The sequence below is a fragment of the Gadus macrocephalus genome, chromosome 21, assembly GCF_031168955.1.
Source record: "Gadus macrocephalus chromosome 21, ASM3116895v1".
NCBI classification, from domain to species: domain Eukaryota; kingdom Metazoa; phylum Chordata; class Actinopteri; order Gadiformes; family Gadidae; genus Gadus; species Gadus macrocephalus.
This window is the reverse complement of record NC_082402.1, coordinates 18,862,826-18,880,222: the sequence shown is the minus strand read 5'-3', so window position 1 is coordinate 18,880,222 and position 17,397 is coordinate 18,862,826. Positions and strand designations below refer to the sequence as shown.

General features: G+C 40.1%; 1 protein-coding gene and 41 non-coding genes across 42 annotated transcripts in view; 9 read left to right on the top strand and 33 right to left on the bottom strand.

Moving 5' to 3' along the window:
• ift172 (intraflagellar transport 172) overlaps positions 1 to 17,397 on the bottom strand; it is a 516,193-nt gene that overhangs the window by 45,875 nt on the left and 452,921 nt on the right. The window lies entirely within an intron of this gene.
• On the bottom strand, positions 171 to 243 carry trnak-cuu (transfer RNA lysine (anticodon CUU)). The gene has a single exon. It is a non-coding gene; the product is annotated as a tRNA-Lys (tRNA).
• On the top strand, positions 336 to 474 carry LOC132450486 (U4 spliceosomal RNA). The gene has a single exon (XR_009523867.1). It is a non-coding gene; the product is annotated as a U4 spliceosomal RNA (small nuclear RNA).
• trnat-agu (transfer RNA threonine (anticodon AGU)) lies at positions 699 to 772 on the bottom strand. The gene has a single exon. It is a non-coding gene; the product is annotated as a tRNA-Thr (tRNA).
• On the bottom strand, positions 1,198 to 1,270 carry trnak-cuu (transfer RNA lysine (anticodon CUU)). The gene has a single exon. It is a non-coding gene; the product is annotated as a tRNA-Lys (tRNA).
• trnak-cuu (transfer RNA lysine (anticodon CUU)) lies at positions 1,833 to 1,905 on the bottom strand. Its single transcript has one exon. It is a non-coding gene; the product is annotated as a tRNA-Lys (tRNA).
• trnak-cuu (transfer RNA lysine (anticodon CUU)) lies at positions 2,405 to 2,477 on the bottom strand. The gene has a single exon. It is a non-coding gene; the product is annotated as a tRNA-Lys (tRNA).
• trnak-cuu (transfer RNA lysine (anticodon CUU)) lies at positions 3,040 to 3,112 on the bottom strand. Its single transcript has one exon. It is a non-coding gene; the product is annotated as a tRNA-Lys (tRNA).
• Positions 3,205 to 3,343, top strand: LOC132450485 (U4 spliceosomal RNA). The gene has a single exon (XR_009523866.1). It is a non-coding gene; the product is annotated as a U4 spliceosomal RNA (small nuclear RNA).
• On the bottom strand, positions 3,568 to 3,641 carry trnat-agu (transfer RNA threonine (anticodon AGU)). Its single transcript has one exon. It is a non-coding gene; the product is annotated as a tRNA-Thr (tRNA).
• trnak-cuu (transfer RNA lysine (anticodon CUU)) lies at positions 4,067 to 4,139 on the bottom strand. The gene has a single exon. It is a non-coding gene; the product is annotated as a tRNA-Lys (tRNA).
• On the bottom strand, positions 4,702 to 4,774 carry trnak-cuu (transfer RNA lysine (anticodon CUU)). The gene has a single exon. It is a non-coding gene; the product is annotated as a tRNA-Lys (tRNA).
• LOC132450484 (U4 spliceosomal RNA) lies at positions 4,867 to 5,005 on the top strand. Its single transcript, XR_009523865.1, has one exon. It is a non-coding gene; the product is annotated as a U4 spliceosomal RNA (small nuclear RNA).
• Positions 5,230 to 5,303, bottom strand: trnat-agu (transfer RNA threonine (anticodon AGU)). The gene has a single exon. It is a non-coding gene; the product is annotated as a tRNA-Thr (tRNA).
• Positions 5,729 to 5,801, bottom strand: trnak-cuu (transfer RNA lysine (anticodon CUU)). Its single transcript has one exon. It is a non-coding gene; the product is annotated as a tRNA-Lys (tRNA).
• trnak-cuu (transfer RNA lysine (anticodon CUU)) lies at positions 6,366 to 6,438 on the bottom strand. Its single transcript has one exon. It is a non-coding gene; the product is annotated as a tRNA-Lys (tRNA).
• On the bottom strand, positions 7,001 to 7,073 carry trnak-cuu (transfer RNA lysine (anticodon CUU)). Its single transcript has one exon. It is a non-coding gene; the product is annotated as a tRNA-Lys (tRNA).
• Positions 7,166 to 7,304, top strand: LOC132450483 (U4 spliceosomal RNA). The gene has a single exon (XR_009523864.1). It is a non-coding gene; the product is annotated as a U4 spliceosomal RNA (small nuclear RNA).
• trnat-agu (transfer RNA threonine (anticodon AGU)) lies at positions 7,529 to 7,602 on the bottom strand. Its single transcript has one exon. It is a non-coding gene; the product is annotated as a tRNA-Thr (tRNA).
• On the bottom strand, positions 8,028 to 8,100 carry trnak-cuu (transfer RNA lysine (anticodon CUU)). Its single transcript has one exon. It is a non-coding gene; the product is annotated as a tRNA-Lys (tRNA).
• Positions 8,665 to 8,737, bottom strand: trnak-cuu (transfer RNA lysine (anticodon CUU)). The gene has a single exon. It is a non-coding gene; the product is annotated as a tRNA-Lys (tRNA).
• On the bottom strand, positions 9,300 to 9,372 carry trnak-cuu (transfer RNA lysine (anticodon CUU)). The gene has a single exon. It is a non-coding gene; the product is annotated as a tRNA-Lys (tRNA).
• LOC132450482 (U4 spliceosomal RNA) lies at positions 9,465 to 9,603 on the top strand. The gene has a single exon (XR_009523863.1). It is a non-coding gene; the product is annotated as a U4 spliceosomal RNA (small nuclear RNA).
• Positions 9,828 to 9,901, bottom strand: trnat-agu (transfer RNA threonine (anticodon AGU)). The gene has a single exon. It is a non-coding gene; the product is annotated as a tRNA-Thr (tRNA).
• Positions 10,327 to 10,399, bottom strand: trnak-cuu (transfer RNA lysine (anticodon CUU)). Its single transcript has one exon. It is a non-coding gene; the product is annotated as a tRNA-Lys (tRNA).
• trnak-cuu (transfer RNA lysine (anticodon CUU)) lies at positions 10,964 to 11,036 on the bottom strand. The gene has a single exon. It is a non-coding gene; the product is annotated as a tRNA-Lys (tRNA).
• LOC132450481 (U4 spliceosomal RNA) lies at positions 11,129 to 11,267 on the top strand. Its single transcript, XR_009523862.1, has one exon. It is a non-coding gene; the product is annotated as a U4 spliceosomal RNA (small nuclear RNA).
• Positions 11,492 to 11,565, bottom strand: trnat-agu (transfer RNA threonine (anticodon AGU)). Its single transcript has one exon. It is a non-coding gene; the product is annotated as a tRNA-Thr (tRNA).
• On the bottom strand, positions 11,991 to 12,063 carry trnak-cuu (transfer RNA lysine (anticodon CUU)). The gene has a single exon. It is a non-coding gene; the product is annotated as a tRNA-Lys (tRNA).
• On the bottom strand, positions 12,628 to 12,700 carry trnak-cuu (transfer RNA lysine (anticodon CUU)). Its single transcript has one exon. It is a non-coding gene; the product is annotated as a tRNA-Lys (tRNA).
• Positions 12,793 to 12,931, top strand: LOC132450479 (U4 spliceosomal RNA). The gene has a single exon (XR_009523861.1). It is a non-coding gene; the product is annotated as a U4 spliceosomal RNA (small nuclear RNA).
• Positions 13,156 to 13,229, bottom strand: trnat-agu (transfer RNA threonine (anticodon AGU)). Its single transcript has one exon. It is a non-coding gene; the product is annotated as a tRNA-Thr (tRNA).
• LOC132450477 (U4 spliceosomal RNA) lies at positions 13,389 to 13,527 on the top strand. The gene has a single exon (XR_009523859.1). It is a non-coding gene; the product is annotated as a U4 spliceosomal RNA (small nuclear RNA).
• trnat-agu (transfer RNA threonine (anticodon AGU)) lies at positions 13,752 to 13,825 on the bottom strand. The gene has a single exon. It is a non-coding gene; the product is annotated as a tRNA-Thr (tRNA).
• On the bottom strand, positions 14,251 to 14,323 carry trnak-cuu (transfer RNA lysine (anticodon CUU)). The gene has a single exon. It is a non-coding gene; the product is annotated as a tRNA-Lys (tRNA).
• trnak-cuu (transfer RNA lysine (anticodon CUU)) lies at positions 14,886 to 14,958 on the bottom strand. Its single transcript has one exon. It is a non-coding gene; the product is annotated as a tRNA-Lys (tRNA).
• LOC132450478 (U4 spliceosomal RNA) lies at positions 15,051 to 15,189 on the top strand. Its single transcript, XR_009523860.1, has one exon. It is a non-coding gene; the product is annotated as a U4 spliceosomal RNA (small nuclear RNA).
• On the bottom strand, positions 15,414 to 15,487 carry trnat-agu (transfer RNA threonine (anticodon AGU)). The gene has a single exon. It is a non-coding gene; the product is annotated as a tRNA-Thr (tRNA).
• trnak-cuu (transfer RNA lysine (anticodon CUU)) lies at positions 15,913 to 15,985 on the bottom strand. Its single transcript has one exon. It is a non-coding gene; the product is annotated as a tRNA-Lys (tRNA).
• trnak-cuu (transfer RNA lysine (anticodon CUU)) lies at positions 16,548 to 16,620 on the bottom strand. Its single transcript has one exon. It is a non-coding gene; the product is annotated as a tRNA-Lys (tRNA).
• Positions 17,127 to 17,199, bottom strand: trnak-cuu (transfer RNA lysine (anticodon CUU)). Its single transcript has one exon. It is a non-coding gene; the product is annotated as a tRNA-Lys (tRNA).
• trnat-agu (transfer RNA threonine (anticodon AGU)) lies at positions 17,249 to 17,323 on the bottom strand. Its single transcript has one exon. It is a non-coding gene; the product is annotated as a tRNA-Thr (tRNA).

The following is a 17,397-nucleotide window of genomic DNA, read 5'->3' as shown; positions in this document are numbered from 1 at the left end:
AACCGGGTTTTATAATCTACAATGCCCTGCCATTTTTCAATATTAACTGTCCAAGACAATAAAATCTACATTTATGTATCACATGTTCTCCTTAAGAGTATGGCTTTCCTTTGCCAGACTATGTTTACAAATAGCTCGCAAACATCTTCACAGATTACCAAAGTGATTTTAGCCCAATGTGGGGCTCGAACCCACGACCCTGAGATTAAGAGTCTCATGCTCTACCGACTGAGCTAACCGGGCATATTCAGCAAAATCAATGTTTCAAAATTGTCCACATTTCTTGTGTAGCCCAAACCATAAAAACCTATGACAATCTTTGGCAGCCGCCAGTTTTTATTTTGCAGAGCAAATATCAAAGTCTGTGAAGTACAACTGAGATGTTATAATTGTTGGTTGAAAAGTTAACCAAATACCCCACCAGGATGACTCTGAACTTGCAATCCATTGCAATTCTTGCCTGTCTCCAACAGGCTTGAAATTATGTCTAAAACACATTCATACAATGGCAAGAGGTGAAAGAAAGCTCTGCAAGACAGTGGCTACTTTGCATTATGCTTTTCCCTGCCCTCCCAAGAATGAAAGACAGATTGCTGTGACTAGTTGACATATTGTTCACATTGAAGGAAATTCGATGGTAGATACTTTCAAGTTTACAACCACTTGCAAAAACTAGTTAATACAAGAACCGGAATTACAGGTACTGCTGGGATTTGAACCCAGGATCTCCTGTTTACTAGACAGGCACTTTAACCAACTAAGCCACAGCACCGCGGTGGAAAAAACTCAAATACTTCAATTCTTTTAATAACCGCTTAAGAAATCAATCATTCATAACAATTCTTGCCTGTCTCCAACAGGCTTGAAATTATGTCTAAAACACATTTATGTAATGGCAAGAGGTAAAAGAAATCTGTGTAAGCCCCTGGGTACTTTGCTTTATGCTTGTTCCTGGACAACCATGAGTGAAAGACAGATTGCTATGACTAGTGGACGACCCTGAGATGCTCTGAAGACTGAGTTTACCGGGTTTTATAATCTACAATGCCCTGCCATTTTTCAATATTAACTGGCCAAGACAATAAAATCAACATTTATGTATCACATGTTCTCCTTATGAGTTTGGCTCTCCTTTGCCAGAGACTATGTTTCCAATCTATGTCTACAATCATCTTCACAGATTACCAAAGTGTTTTTAGCCCAATGTGGGGCTCGAACCCACGACCCTGAGATTAAGAGTCTCATGCTCTACCGACTGAGCTAACCGGGCATTTAGAGCAAATTCAATGTTTCAAGATTTCGTCATGTCTTGTGTAGCCCAAACCATAAAAACCTATGACAATCTTTGGCAGCCGCCAGTTTTTCTTTCGCAGAGCAAATATCATAGTCTGTGAAGAACAATTGAGATGTTATTATAGCTGGTTGAAAACTTAACCCTATTCCCTGCCAGGGTGAATTGAAACTAGCAATCCATAACCATTCTTGCCTGTCTCCAATAGGCTTGAAATTACGTTGAAAACACATTTATGTAATGGCAAGAGGTAAAAGAAATCTGTGTAAGCCCCTGGGTACTTTGCTTTATGCTTGTTCCTGGACAACCATGAGTGAAAGACACATTGCTATGACGAGTGGACGACCCTGAGATGCTCTGAAGACTGAGTTAACCGGGTTTTATAATCTACAATGCCCTGCCATTTTTCAATATTAACTGTCCAAGACAATAAAATCTACATTTATGTATCACATGTTCTCCTTAAGAGTATGGCTTTCCTTTGCCAGACTATGTTTACAAATAGCTCGCAAACATCTTCACAGATTACCAAAGTGATTTTAGCCCAATGTGGGGCTCGAACGCACGACCCTGACATTAAGAGTCTCATGCTCTACCGACTGAGCTAACCGGGCATTTAGAGCAAATTCAATGTTTCATGTTCTCCTGTTTACTAGACAGGCACTTTAACCAACTAAGCCACAGCACCGCGGTGGAAAAAACTCAAATACTTCAATTCTTTTAATAACCGCTTAAGAAATCAATCATTCATAACAATTCTTGCCTGTCTCCAACAGGCTTGAAATTATGTCTAAAACACATTTATGTAATGGCAAGAGGTAAAAGAAATCTGTGTAAGCCCCTGGGTACTTTGCTTTATGCTTGTTCCTGGACAACCATGAGTGAAAGACAGATTGCTATGACTAGTGGACGACCCTGAGATGCTCTGAAGACTGAGTTTACCGGGTTTTATAATCTACAATGCCCTGCCATTTTTCAATATTAACTGGCCAAGACAATAAAATCAACATTTATGTATCACATGTTCTCCTTATGAGTTTGGCTCTCCTTTGCCAGAGACTATGTTTCCAATCTGTGTCTACAATCATCTTCACAGATTACCAAAGTGTTTTTAGCCCAATGTGGGGCTCGAACCCACGACCCTGAGATTAAGAGTCTCATGCTCTACCGACTGAGCTAACCGGGCATTTAGAGCAAATTCAATGTTTCAAGATTTCGTCATGTCTTGTGTAGCCCAAACCATAAAAACCTATGACAATCTTTGGCAGCCGCCAGTTTTTCTTTCGCAGAGCAAATATCATAGTCTGTGAAGAACAATTGAGATGTTATTATAGCTGGTTGAAAACTTAACCCTATTCCCTGCCAGGGTGAATTGAAACTAGCAATCCATAACCATTCTTGCCTGTCTCCAATAGGCTTGAAATTACGTTGAAAACACATTTATGTAATGGCAAGAGGTAAAAGAAATCTGTGTAAGCCCCTGGGTACTTTGCTTTATGCTTGTTCCTGGACAACCATGAGTGAAAGACACATTGCTATGACGAGTGGACGACCCTGAGATGCTCTGAAGACTGAGTTAACCGGGTTTTATAATCTACAATGCCCTGCCATTTTTCAATATTAACTGTCCAAGACAATAAAATCTACATTTATGTATCACATGTTCTCCTTAAGAGTATGGCTTTCCTTTGCCAGACTATGTTTACAAATAGCTCGCAAACATCTTCACAGATTACCAAAGTGATTTTAGCCCAATGTGGGGCTCGAACCCACGACCCTGAGATTAAGAGTCTCATGCTCTACCGACTGAGCTAACCGGGCATATTCAGCAAAATCAATGTTTCAAAATTGTCCACATTTCTTGTGTAGCCCAAACCATAAAAACCTATGACAATCTTTGGCAGCCGCCAGTTTTTATTTTGCAGAGCAAATATCAAAGTCTGTGAAGTACAACTGAGATGTTATAATTGTTGGTTGAAAAGTTAACCAAATACCCCACCAGGATGACTCTGAACTTGCAATCCATTGCAATTCTTGCCTGTCTCCAACAGGCTTGAAATTATGTCTAAAACACATTCATACAATGGCAAGAGGTGAAAGAAAGCTCTGCAAGACAGTGGCTACTTTGCATTATGCTTTTCCCTGCCCTCCCAAGAATGAAAGACAGATTGCTGTGACTAGTTGACATATTGTTCACATTGAAGGAAATTCGATGGTAGATACTTTCAAGTTTACAACCACTTGCAAAAACTAGTTAATACAAGAACCGGAATTACAGGTACTGCTGGGATTTGAACCCAGGATCTCCTGTTTACTAGACAGGCACTTTAACCAACTAAGCCACAGCACCGCTGTGGAAAAAACTCAAATACTTCAATTCTTTTAATAACCGCTTAAGAAATCAATCATTCATAACAATTCTTGCCTGTCTCCAACAGGCTTGAAATTATGTCTAAAACACATTTATGTAATGGCAAGAGGTAAAAGAAATCTGTGTAAGCCCCTGGGTACTTTGCTTTATGCTTGTTCCTGGACAACCATGAGTGAAAGACAGATTGCTATGACTAGTGGACGACCCTGAGATGCTCTGAAGACTGAGTTTACCGGGTTTTATAATCTACAATGCCCTGCCATTTTTCAATATTAACTGGCCAAGACAATAAGATCAATATTTATGTATCACATGTTCTCCTTAAGAGTTTGGCTCTCCTTTGTCAGAGACTATGTTTCCAATCTATGGATACAATCATCTTCACAGATTACCAAAGTGTTTTTAGCCCAATGTGGGGCTCGAACCCACGACCCTGAGATTAAGAGTCTCATGCTCTACCGACTGAGCTAACCGGGCATTTTCAGCAAATACAATGTTTCAAGATTTCGTCATGTCTTGTGTAGCCCAAACCATAAAAACCTATGACAATCTTTGGCAGCCGCCAGTTTTTCTTTCGCAGAGCAAATATCATAGTCTGTGAAGAACAATTGAGATGTTATTATAGCTGGTTGAAAACTTAACCCTATTCCCTGCCAGGGTGAATTGAAACTAGCAATCCATAACCATTCTTGCCTGTCTCCAATAGGCTTGAAATTACGTTGAAAACACATTTATGTAATGGCAAGAGGTAAAAGAAATCTGTGTAAGCCCCTGGGTACTTTGCTTTATGCTTGTTCCTGGACAACCATGAGTGAAAGACACATTGCTATGACGAGTGGACGACCCTGAGATGCTCTGAAGACTGAGTTAACCAGGTTTTATAATCTACAATGCCCTGCCATTTTTCAATATTAACTGGCCAAGACAATAAAATCTACATTTATGTATCACATGTTCTCCTTAAGAGTATGGCTTTCCTTTGCCAGACTATGTTTACATATAGCTCGCAAACATCTTCACAGATTACCAAAGTGATTTTAGCCCAATGTGGGGCTCGAACCCACGACCCTGAGATTAAGAGTCTCATGCTCTACCGACTGAGCTAACCGGGCACATTCAGCAAAATCAATGTTTCAAAATTGTCCACATTTCTTGTGTAGCCCAAACCATAAAAACCTATGACAATCTTTGGCAGCCGCCAGTTTTTATTTTGCAGAGCAAATATCAAAGTCTGTGAAGTACAACTGAGATGTTATAATTGTTGGTTGAAAAGTTAACCAAATACCCCACCAGGATGACTCTGAACTTGCAATCCATTGCAATTCTTGCCTGTCTCCAACAGGCTTGAAATTATGTCTAAAACACATTCATACAATGGCAAGAGGTGAAAGAAAGCTCTGCAAGACAGTGGCTACTTTGCATTATGCTTTTCCCTGCCCTCCCAAGAATGAAAGACAGATTGCTGTGACTAGTTGACATATTGTTCACATTGAAGGAAATTCGATGGTAGATACTTTCAAGTTTACAACCACTAGCAAAAACTAGTTAATGCAAGAACCGGAATTACAGGTACTGCTGGGATTTGAACCCAGGATCTCCTGTTTACTAGACAGGCACTTTAACCAACTAAGCCACAGCACCGCGGTGGAAAAAACTCAAATACTTCAATTCTTTTAATAACCGCTTAAGAAATCAATCATTCATAACAATTCTTGCCTGTCTCCAACAGGCTTGAAATTATGTCTAAAACACATTTATGTAATGGCAAGAGGTAAAAGAAATCTGTGTAAGCCCCTGGGTACTTTGCTTTATGCTTGTTCCTGGACAACCATGAGTGAAAGACAGATTGCTATGACTAGTGGACGACCTTGAGATGCTCTGAAGACTGAGTTTACCGGGTTTTATAATCTACAATGCCCTGCCATTTTTCAATATTAACTGGCCAAGACAATAAGATCAATATTTATGTATCACATGTTCTCCTTAAGAGTTTGGCTCTCCTTTGTCAGAGACTATGTTTCCAATCTATGGATACAATCATCTTCACAGATTACCAAAGTGTTTTTAGCCCAATGTGGGGCTCGAACCCACGACCCTGAGATTAAGAGTCTCATGCTCTACCGACTGAGCTAACCGGGCATTTTCAGCAAATACAATGTTTCAAGATTTCTTCATGTCTTGTGTAGCCCAAACCATAAAAACCTATGACAATCTTTGGCAGCCGCCAGTTTTTCTTTCGCAGAGCAAATATCATAGTCTGTGAAGAACAATTGAGATGTTATTATAGCTGGTTGAAAACTTAACCCTATTCCCTGCCAGGGTGAATTGAAACTAGCAATACATAACCATTCTTGCCTGTCTCCAACAGGCTTGAAATTACGTCGAAAACACATTTATGTAATGGCAAGAGGTAAAAGAAATCTGTGTAAGCCCCTGGGTACTTTGCTTTATGCTTGTTCCTGGACAACCATGAGTGAAAGACACATTGCTATGACGAGTGGACGACCCTGAGATGCTCTGAAGACTGAGTTAACCGGGTTTTATAATCTACAATGCCCTGCCATTTTTCAATATTAACTGGCCAAGACAATAAAATCTACATTTATGTATCACATGTTCTCCTAAAGAGTATGGCTTTCCTTTGCCAGAGACTATGTTTACAAATAGCTCGCAAACATCTTCACAGATTACCAAAGTGATTTTAGCCCAATGTGGGGCTCGAACCCACGACCCTGAGATTAAGAGTCTCATGCTCTACCGACTGAGCTAACCGGGCATTTTCAGCAAATACAATGTTTCAAGATTTCGTCATGTCTTGTGTAGCCCAAACCATAAAAACCTATGACAATCTTTGGCAGCCGCCAGTTTTTCTTTCGCAGAGCAAATATCATAGTCTGTGAAGAACAATTGAGATGTTATTATAGCTGGTTGAAAACTTAACCCTATTCCCTGCCAGGGTGAATTGAAACTAGCAATCCATAACCATTCTTGCCTGTCTCCAATAGGCTTGAAATTACGTTGAAAACACATTTATGTAATGGCAAGAGGTAAAAGAAATCTGTGTAAGCCCCTGGGTACTTTGCTTTATGCTTGTTCCTGGACAACCATGAGTGAAAGACACATTGCTATGACGAGTGGACGACCCTGAGATGCTCTGAAGACTGAGTTAACCAGGTTTTATAATCTACAATGCCCTGCCATTTTTCAATATTAACTGGCCAAGACAATAAAATCTACATTTATGTATCACATGTTCTCCTTAAGAGTATGGCTTTCCTTTGCCAGACTATGTTTACATATAGCTCGCAAACATCTTCACAGATTACCAAAGTGATTTTAGCCCAATGTGGGGCTCGAACCCACGACCCTGAGATTAAGAGTCTCATGCTCTACCGACTGAGCTAACCGGGCATATTCAGCAAAATCAATGTTTCAAAATTGTCCACATTTCTTGTGTAGCCCAAACCATAAAAACCTATGACAATCTTTGGCAGCCGCCAGTTTTTATTTTGCAGAGCAAATATCAAAGTCTGTGAAGTACAACTGAGATGTTATAATTGTTGGTTGAAAAGTTAACCAAATACCCCACCAGGATGACTCTGAACTTGCAATCCATTGCAATTCTTGCCTGTCTCCAACAGGCTTGAAATTATGTCTAAAACACATTCATACAATGGCAAGAGGTGAAAGAAAGCTCTGCAAGACAGTGGCTACTTTGCATTATGCTTTTCCCTGCCCTCCCAAGAATGAAAGACAGATTGCTGTGACTAGTTGACATATTGTTCACATTGAAGGAAATTCGATGGTAGATACTTTCAAGTTTACAACCACTAGCAAAAACTAGTTAATGCAAGAACCGGAATTACAGGTACTGCTGGGATTTGAACCCAGGATCTCCTGTTTACTAGACAGGCACTTTAACCAACTAAGCCACAGCACCGCGGTGGAAAAAACTCAAATACTTCAATTATTTTAATAACCGCTTAAGAAATCAATCATTCATAACAATTCTTGCCTGTCTCCAACAGGCTTGAAATTATGTCTAAAACACATTTATGTAATGGCAAGAGGTAAAAGAAATCTGTGTAAGCCCCTGGGTACTTTGCTTTATGCTTGTTCCTGGACAACCATGAGTGAAAGACAGATTGCTATGACTAGTGGACGACCTTGAGATGCTCTGAAGACTGAGTTTACCGGGTTTTATAATCTACAATGCCCTGCCATTTTTCAATATTAACTGGCCAAGACAATAAGATCAATATTTATGTATCACATGTTCTCCTTAAGAGTTTGGCTCTCCTTTGTCAGAGACTATGTTTCCAATCTATGGATACAATCATCTTCACAGATTACCAAAGTGTTTTTAGCCCAATGTGGGGCTCGAACCCACGACCCTGAGATTAAGAGTCTCATGCTCTACCGACTGAGCTAACCGGGCATTTTTAGCAAATACAATGTTTCAAGATTTCGTCATGTCTTGTGTAGCCCAAACCATAAAAACCTATGACAATCTTTGGCAGCCGCCAGTTTTTCTTTCGCAGAGCAAATATCATAGTCTGTGAAGAACAATTGAGATGTTATTATAGCTGGTTGAAAACTTAACCCTATTCCCTGCCAGGGTGAATTGAAACTAGCAATACATAACCATTCTTGCCTGTCTCCAACAGGCTTGAAATTACGTCGAAAACACATTTATGTAATGGCAAGAGGTAAAAGAAATCTGTGTAAGCCCCTGGGTACTTTGCTTTATGCTTGTTCCTGGACAACCATGAGTGAAAGACACATTGCTATGACGAGTGGACGACCCTGAGATGCTCTGAAGACTGAGTTAACCTGTTTTTATAATCTACAATGCCCTGCCATTTTTCAATATTAACTGGCCAAGACAATAAAATCTACATTTATGTATCACATGTTCTCCTTAAGAGTATGGCTTTCCTTTGCCAGAGACTATGTTTACAAATAGCTCGCAAACATCTTCACAGATTACCAAAGTGATTTTAGCCCAATGTGGGGCTCGAACCCACGACCCTGAGATTAAGAGTCTCATGCTCTACCGACTGAGCTAACCGGGCATTTTCAGCAAATACAATGTTTCAAGATTTCGTCATGTCTTGTGTAGCCCAAACCATAAAAACCTATGACAATCTTTGGCAGCCGCCAGTTTTTCTTTCGCAGAGCAAATATCATAGTCTGTGAAGAACAATTGAGATGTTATTATAGCTGGTTGAAAACTTAACCCTATTCCCTGCCAGGGTGAATTGAAACTAGCAATCCATAACCATTCTTGCCTGTCTCCAATAGGCTTGAAATTACGTTGAAAACACATTTATGTAATGGCAAGAGGTAAAAGAAATCTGTGTAAGCCCCTGGGTACTTTGCTTTATGCTTGTTCCTGGACAACCATGAGTGAAAGACACATTGCTATGACGAGTGGACGACCCTGAGATGCTCTGAAGACTGAGTTAACCAGGTTTTATAATCTACAATGCCCTGCCATTTTTCAATATTAACTGGCCAAGACAATAAAATCTACATTTATGTATCACATGTTCTCCTTAAGAGTATGGCTTTCCTTTGCCAGACTATGTTTACATATAGCTCGCAAACATCTTCACAGATTACCAAAGTGATTTTAGCCCAATGTGGGGCTCGAACCCACGACCCTGAGATTAAGAGTCTCATGCTCTACCGACTGAGCTAACCGGGCATATTCAGCAAAATCAATGTTTCAAAATTGTCCACATTTCTTGTGTAGCCCAAACCATAAAAACCTATGACAATCTTTGGCAGCCGCCAGTTTTTATTTTGCAGAGCAAATATCAAAGTCTGTGAAGTACAACTGAGATGTTATAATTGTTGGTTGAAAAGTTAACCAAATACCCCACCAGGATGACTCTGAACTTGCAATCCATTGCAATTCTTGCCTGTCTCCAACAGGCTTGAAATTATGTCTAAAACACATTCATACAATGGCAAGAGGTGAAAGAAAGCTCTGCAAGACAGTGGCTACTTTGCATTATGCTTTTCCCTGCCCTCCCAAGAATGAAAGACAGATTGCTGTGACTAGTTGACATATTGTTCACATTGAAGGAAATTCGATGGTAGATACTTTCAAGTTTACAACCACTAGCAAAAACTAGTTAATGCAAGAACCGGAATTACAGGTACTGCTGGGATTTGAACCCAGGATCTCCTGTTTACTAGACAGGCACTTTAACCAACTAAGCCACAGCACCGCGGTGGAAAAAACTCAAATACTTCAATTCTTTTAATAACCGCTTAAGAAATCAATCATTCATAACAATTCTTGCCTGTCTCCAACAGGCTTGAAATTATGTCTAAAACACATTTATGTAATGGCAAGAGGTAAAAGAAATCTGTGTAAGCCCCTGGGTACTTTGCTTTATGCTTGTTCCTGGACAACCATGAGTGAAAGACAGATTGCTATGACTAGTGGACGACCTTGAGATGCTCTGAAGACTGAGTTTACCGGGTTTTATAATCTACAATGCCCTGCCATTTTTCAATATTAACTGGCCAAGACAATAAGATCAATATTTATGTATCACATGTTCTCCTTAAGAGTTTGGCTCTCCTTTGTCAGAGACTATGTTTCCAATCTATGGATACAATCATCTTCACAGATTACCAAAGTGTTTTTAGCCCAATGTGGGGCTCGAACCCACGACCCTGAGATTAAGAGTCTCATGCTCTACCGACTGAGCTAACCGGGCATTTTCAGCAAATACAATGTTTCAAGATTTCGTCATGTCTTGTGTAGCCCAAACCATAAAAACCTATGACAATCTTTGGCAGCCGCCAGTTTTTCTTTCGCAGAGCAAATATCATAGTCTGTGAAGAACAATTGAGATGTTATTATAGCTGGTTGAAAACTTAACCCTATTCCCTGCCAGGGTGAATTGAAACTAGCAATACATAACCATTCTTGCCTGTCTCCAACAGGCTTGAAATTACGTCGAAAACACATTTATGTAATGGCAAGAGGTAAAAGAAATCTGTGTAAGCCCCTGGGTACTTTGCTTTATGCTTGTTCCTGGACAACCATGAGTGAAAGACACATTGCTATGACGAGTGGACGACCCTGAGATGCTCTGAAGACTGAGTTAACCGGGTTTTATAATCTACAATGCCCTGCCATTTTTCAATATTAACTGGCCAAGACAATAAAATCTACATTTATGTATCACATGTTCTCCTTAAGAGTATGGCTTTCCTTTGCCAGAGACTATGTTTACAAATAGCTCGCAAACATCTTCACAGATTACCAAAGTGATTTTAGCCCAATGTGGGGCTCGAACCCACGACCCTGAGATTAAGAGTCTCATGCTCTACCGACTGAGCTAACCGGGCATATTCAGCAAAATCAATGTTTCAAAATTGTCCACATTTCTTGTGTAGCCCAAACCATAAAAACCTATGACAATCTTTGGCAGCCGCCAGTTTTTATTTTGCAGAGCAAATATCAAAGTCTGTGAAGTACAACTGAGATGTTATAATTGTTGGTTGAAAAGTTAACCAAATACCCCACCAGGATGACTCTGAACTTGCAATCCATTGCAATTCTTGCCTGTCTCCAACAGGCTTGAAATTATGTCTAAAACACATTCATACAATGGCAAGAGGTGAAAGAAAGCTCTGCAAGACAGTGGCTACTTTGCATTATGCTTTTCCCTGCCCTCCCAAGAATGAAAGACAGATTGCTGTGACTAGTTGACATATTGTTCACATTGAAGGAAATTCGATGGTAGATACTTTCAAGTTTACAACCACTAGCAAAAACTAGTTAATGCAAGAACCGGAATTACAGGTACTGCTGGGATTTGAACCCAGGATCTCCTGTTTACTAGACAGGCACTTTAACCAACTAAGCCACAGCACCGCGGTGGAAAAATCTCAAATACTTCAATTCTTTTAATAACCGCTTAAGAAATCAATCATTCATAACAATTCTTGCCTGTCTCCAACAGGCTTGAAATTATGTCTAAAACACATTTATGTAATGGCAAGAGGTAAAAGAAATCTGTGTAAGCCCCTGGGTACTTTGCTTTATGCTTGTTCCTGGACAACCATGAGTGAAAGACAGATTGCTATGACTAGTGGACGACCTTGAGATGCTCTGAAGACTGAGTTTACCGGGTTTTATAATCTACAATGCCCTGCCATTTTTCAATATTAACTGGCCAAGACAATAAGATCAATATTTATGTATCACATGTTCTCCTTAAGAGTTTGGCTCTCCTTTGTCAGAGACTATGTTTCCAATCTATGGATACAATCATCTTCACAGATTACCAAAGTGTTTTTAGCCCAATGTGGGGCTCGAACCCACGACCCTGAGATTAAGAGTCTCATGCTCTACCGACTGAGCTAACCGGGCATTTTCAGCAAATACAATGTTTCAAGATTTCGTCATGTCTTGTGTAGCCCAAACCATAAAAACCTATGACAATCTTTGGCAGCCGCCAGTTTTTCTTTCGCAGAGCAAATATCATAGTCTGTGAAGAACAATTGAGATGTTATTATAGCTGGTTGAAAACTTAACCCTATTCCCTGCCAGGGTGAATTGAAACTAGCAATACATAACCATTCTTGCCTGTCTCCAACAGGCTTGAAATTACGTCGAAAACACATTTATGTAATGGCAAGAGGTAAAAGAAATCTGTGTAAGCCCCTGGGTACTTTGCTTTATGCTTGTTCCTGGACAACCATGAGTGAAAGACACATTGCTATGACGAGTGGACGACCCTGAGATGCTCTGAAGACTGAGTTAACCGGGTTTTATAATCTACAATGCCCTGCCATTTTTCAACATTAACTGGCCAAGACAATAAAATCTACATTTATGTATCACATGTTCTCCTTAAGAGTATGGCTTTCCTTTGCCAGAGACTATGTTTACAAATAGCTCGCAAACATCTTCACAGATTACCAAAGTGATTTTAGCCCAATGTGGGGCTCGAACCCACGACCCTGAGATTAAGAGTCACATGCTCTACCGACTGAGCTAACCGGGCATATTCAGCAAAATCAATGCTTCAAAATTGTCCACATTTCTTGTGTAGCCCAAACCATAAAAACCTATGACAATCTTTGGCAGCCGCCAGTTTTTATTTTGCAGAGCAAATATCAAAGTCTGTGAAGTACAACTGAGATGTTATAATTGTTGGTTGAAAAGTTAACCAAATACCCCACCAGGATGACTCTGAACTTGCAATCCATTGCAATTCTTGCCTGTCTCCAACAGGCTTGAAATTATGTCTAAAACACATTCATACAATGGCAAGAGGTGAAAGAAAGCTCTGCAAGACAGTGGCTACTTTGCATTATGCTTTTCCCTGCCCTCCCAAGAATGAAAGACAGATTGCTGTGACTAGTTGACATATTGTTCACATTGAAGGAAATTCGATGGTAGATACTTTCAAGTTTACAACCACTAGCAAAAACTAGTTAATGCAAGAACCGGAATTACAGGTACTGCTGGGATTTGAACCCAGGATCTCCTGTTTACTAGACAGGCACTTTAACCAACTAAGCCACAGCACCGCGTTGGGGCTCGAACCCACGACCCTGAGATTAAGAGTCTCATGCTCTACCGACTGAGCTAACCGGGCATTTTCAGCAAATTCAATGTTTCAAGATTTCGTCATGTCTTGTGTAGCCCAAACCATAAAAACCTATGACAATCTTTGGCAGCCGCCAGTTTTTCTTTCGCAGAGCAAATATCATAGTCTGTGAAGAACAATTGAGATGTTATTATAGCTGGTTGAAAACTTAACCAAATACCCCACCAGGATGACTCTGAACTTGCAATCCATTGCAATTCTTGCCTGTCTCCAACAGGCTTGAAATTATGTCTAAAACACATTCATACAATGGCAAGAGGTGAAAGAAAGCTCTGCAAGACAGTGGCTACTTTGCATTATGCTTTTCCCTGCCCTCCCAAGAATGAAAGACAGATTGCTGTGACTAGTTGACATATTGTTCACATTGAAGGAAATTCGATGGTAGATACTTTCAAGTTTACAACCACTTGCAAAAACTAGTTAATACAAGAACCGGAATTACAGGTACTGCTGGGATTTGAACCCAGGATCTCCTGTTTACTAGACAGGCACTTTAACCAACTAAGCCACAGCACCGCGGTGGAAAAAACTCAAATACTTCAATTCTTTTAATAACCGCTTAAGAAATCAATCATTCATAACAATTCTTGCCTGTCTCCAACAGGCTTGAAATTATGTCTAAAACACATTTATGTAATGGCAAGAGGTAAAATAAATCTGTGTAAGCCCCTGGGTACTTTGCTTTATGCTTGTTCCTGGACAACCATGAGTGAAAGACAGATTGCTATGACTAGTGGACGACCCTGAGATGCTCTGAAGACTGAGTTTACCGGGTTTTATAATCTACAATGCCCTGCCATTTTTCAATATTAACTGGCCAAGACAATAAAATCAACATTTATGTATCACATGTTCTCCTTATGAGTTTGGCTCTCCTTTGCCAGAGACTATGTTTCCAATCTATGTCTACAATCATCTTCACAGATTACCAAAGTGTTTTTAGCCCAATGTGGGGCTCGAACCCACGACCCTGAGATTAAGAGTCTCATGCTCTACCGACTGAGCTAACCGGGCATTTAGAGCAAATTCAATGTTTCAAGATTTCGTCATGTCTTGTGTAGCCCAAACCATAAAAACCTATGACAATCTTTGGCAGCCGCCAGTTTTTCTTTCGCAGAGCAAATATCATAGTCTGTGAAGAACAATTGAGATGTTATTATAGCTGGTTGAAAACTTAACCCTATTCCCTGCCAGGGTGAATTGAAACTAGCAATCCATAACCATTCTTGCCTGTCTCCAATAGGCTTGAAATTACGTTGAAAACACATTTATGTAATGGCAAGAGGTAAAAGAAATCTGTGTAAGCCCCTGGGTACTTTGCTTTATGCTTGTTCCTGGACAACCATGAGTGAAAGACACATTGCTATGACGAGTGGACGACCCTGAGATGCTCTGAAGACTGAGTTAACCGGGTTTTATAATCTACAATGCCCTGCCATTTTTCAATATTAACTGTCCAAGACAATAAAATCTACATTTATGTATCACATGTTCTCCTTAAGAGTATGGCTTTCCTTTGCCAGACTATGTTTACAAATAGCTCGCAAACATCTTCACAGATTACCAAAGTGATTTTAGCCCAATGTGGGGCTCGAACCCACGACCCTGAGATTAAGAGTCTCATGCTCTACCGACTGAGCTAACCGGGCATATTCAGCAAAATCAATGTTTCAAAATTGTCCACATTTCTTGTGTAGCCCAAACCATAAAAACCTATGACAATCTTTGGCAGCCGCCAGTTTTTATTTTGCAGAGCAAATATCAAAGTCTGTGAAGTACAACTGAGATGTTATAATTGTTGGTTGAAAAGTTAACCAAATACCCCACCAGGATGACTCTGAACTTGCAATCCATTGCAATTCTTGCCTGTCTCCAACAGGCTTGAAATTATGTCTAAAACACATTCATACAATGGCAAGAGGTGAAAGAAAGCTCTGCAAGACAGTGGCTACTTTGCATTATGCTTTTCCCTGCCCTCCCAAGAATGAAAGACAGATTGCTGTGACTAGTTGACATATTGTTCACATTGAAGGAAATTCGATGGTAGATACTTTCAAGTTTACAACCACTTGCAAAAACTAGTTAATACAAGAACCGGAATTACAGGTACTGCTGGGATTTGAACCCAGGATCTCCTGTTTACTAGACAGGCACTTTAACCAACTAAGCCACAGCACCGCGGTGGAAAAAACTCAAATACTTCAATTCTTTTAATAACCGCTTAAGAAATCAATCATTCATAACAATTCTTGCCTGTCTCCAACAGGCTTGAAATTATGTCTAAAACACATTTATGTAATGGCAAGAGGTAAAAGAAATCTGTGTAAGCCCCTGGGTACTTTGCTTTATGCTTGTTCCTGGACAACCATGAGTGAAAGACAGATTGCTATGACTAGTGGACGACCCTGAGATGCTCTGAAGACTGAGTTTACCGGGTTTTATAATCTACAATGCCCTGCCATTTTTCAATATTAACTGGCCAAGACAATAAAATCAACATTTATGTATCACATGTTCTCCTTATGAGTTTGGCTCTCCTTTGCCAGAGACTATGTTTCCAATCTATGTCTACAATCATCTTCACAGATTACCAAAGTGTTTTTAGCCCAATGTGGGGCTCGAACCCACGACCCTGAGATTAAGAGTCTCATGCTCTACCGACTGAGCTAACCGGGCATTTAGAGCAAATTCAATGTTTCAAGATTTCGTCATGTCTTGTGTAGCCCAAACCATAAAAACCTATGACAATCTTTGGCAGCCGCCAGTTTTTCTTTCGCAGAGCAAATATCATAGTCTGTGAAGAACAATTGAGATGTTATTATAGCTGGTTGAAAACTTAACCCTATTCCCTGCCAGGGTGAATTGAAACTAGCAATCCATAACCATTCTTGCCTGTCTCCAATAGGCTTGAAATTACGTTGAAAACACATTTATGTAATGGCAAGAGGTAAAAGAAATCTGTGTAAGCCCCTGGGTACTTTGCTTTATGCTTGTTCCTGGACAACCATGAGTGAAAGACACATTGCTATGACGAGTGGACGACCCTGAGATGCTCTGAAGACTGAGTTAACCGGGTTTTATAATCTACAATGCCCTGCCATTTTTCAATATTAACTGTCCAAGACAATAAAATCTACATTTATGTATCACATGTTCTCCTTAAGAGTATGGCTTTCCTTTGCCAGACTATGTTTACAAATAGCTCGCAAACATCTTCACAGATTACCAAAGTGATTTTAGCCCAATGTGGGGCTCGAACCCACGACCCTGAGATTAAGAGTCTCATGCTCTACCGACTGAGCTAACCGGGCATTTAGAGCAAATTCAATGTTTCAAGATTTCGTCATGTCTTGTGTAGCCCAAACCATAAAAACCTATGACAATCTTTGGCAGCCGCCAGTTTTTCTTTCGCAGAGCAAATATCATAGTCTGTGAAGAACAATTGAGATGTTATTATAGCTGGTTGAAAACTTAACCCTATTCCCTGCCAGGGTGAATTGAAACTAGCAATCCATAACCATTCTTGCCTGTCTCCAATAGGCTTGAAATTACGTTGAAAACACATTTATGTAATGGCAAGAGGTAAAAGAAATCTGACACATTGCTATGACGAGTGGACGACCCTGAGATGCTCTGAAGACTGAGTTAACCGGGTTTTATAATCTACAATGCCCTGCCATTTTTCAATATTAACTGTCCAAGACAATAAAATCTACATTTATGTATCACATGTTCTCCTTAAGAGTATGGCTTTCCTTTGCCAGACTATGTTTACAAATAGCTCGCAAACATCTTCACAGATTACCAAAGTGATTTTAGCCCAATGTGGGGCTCGAACCCACGACCCTGAGATTAAGAGTCTCATGCTCTACCGACTGAGCTAACCGGGCATATTCAGCAAAATCAATGTTTCAAAATTGTCCACATTTCTTGTGTAGCCCAAACTGCTGGGATTTGAACCCAGGATCTCCTGTTTACTAGACAGGCACTTTAACCAACTAAGCCACAGCACCGCGGTGGAAAAAACTCAAATACTTCAATTCTTTTAATAACCGCTTAAGAAATCAATCATTCATAACAATTCTTGC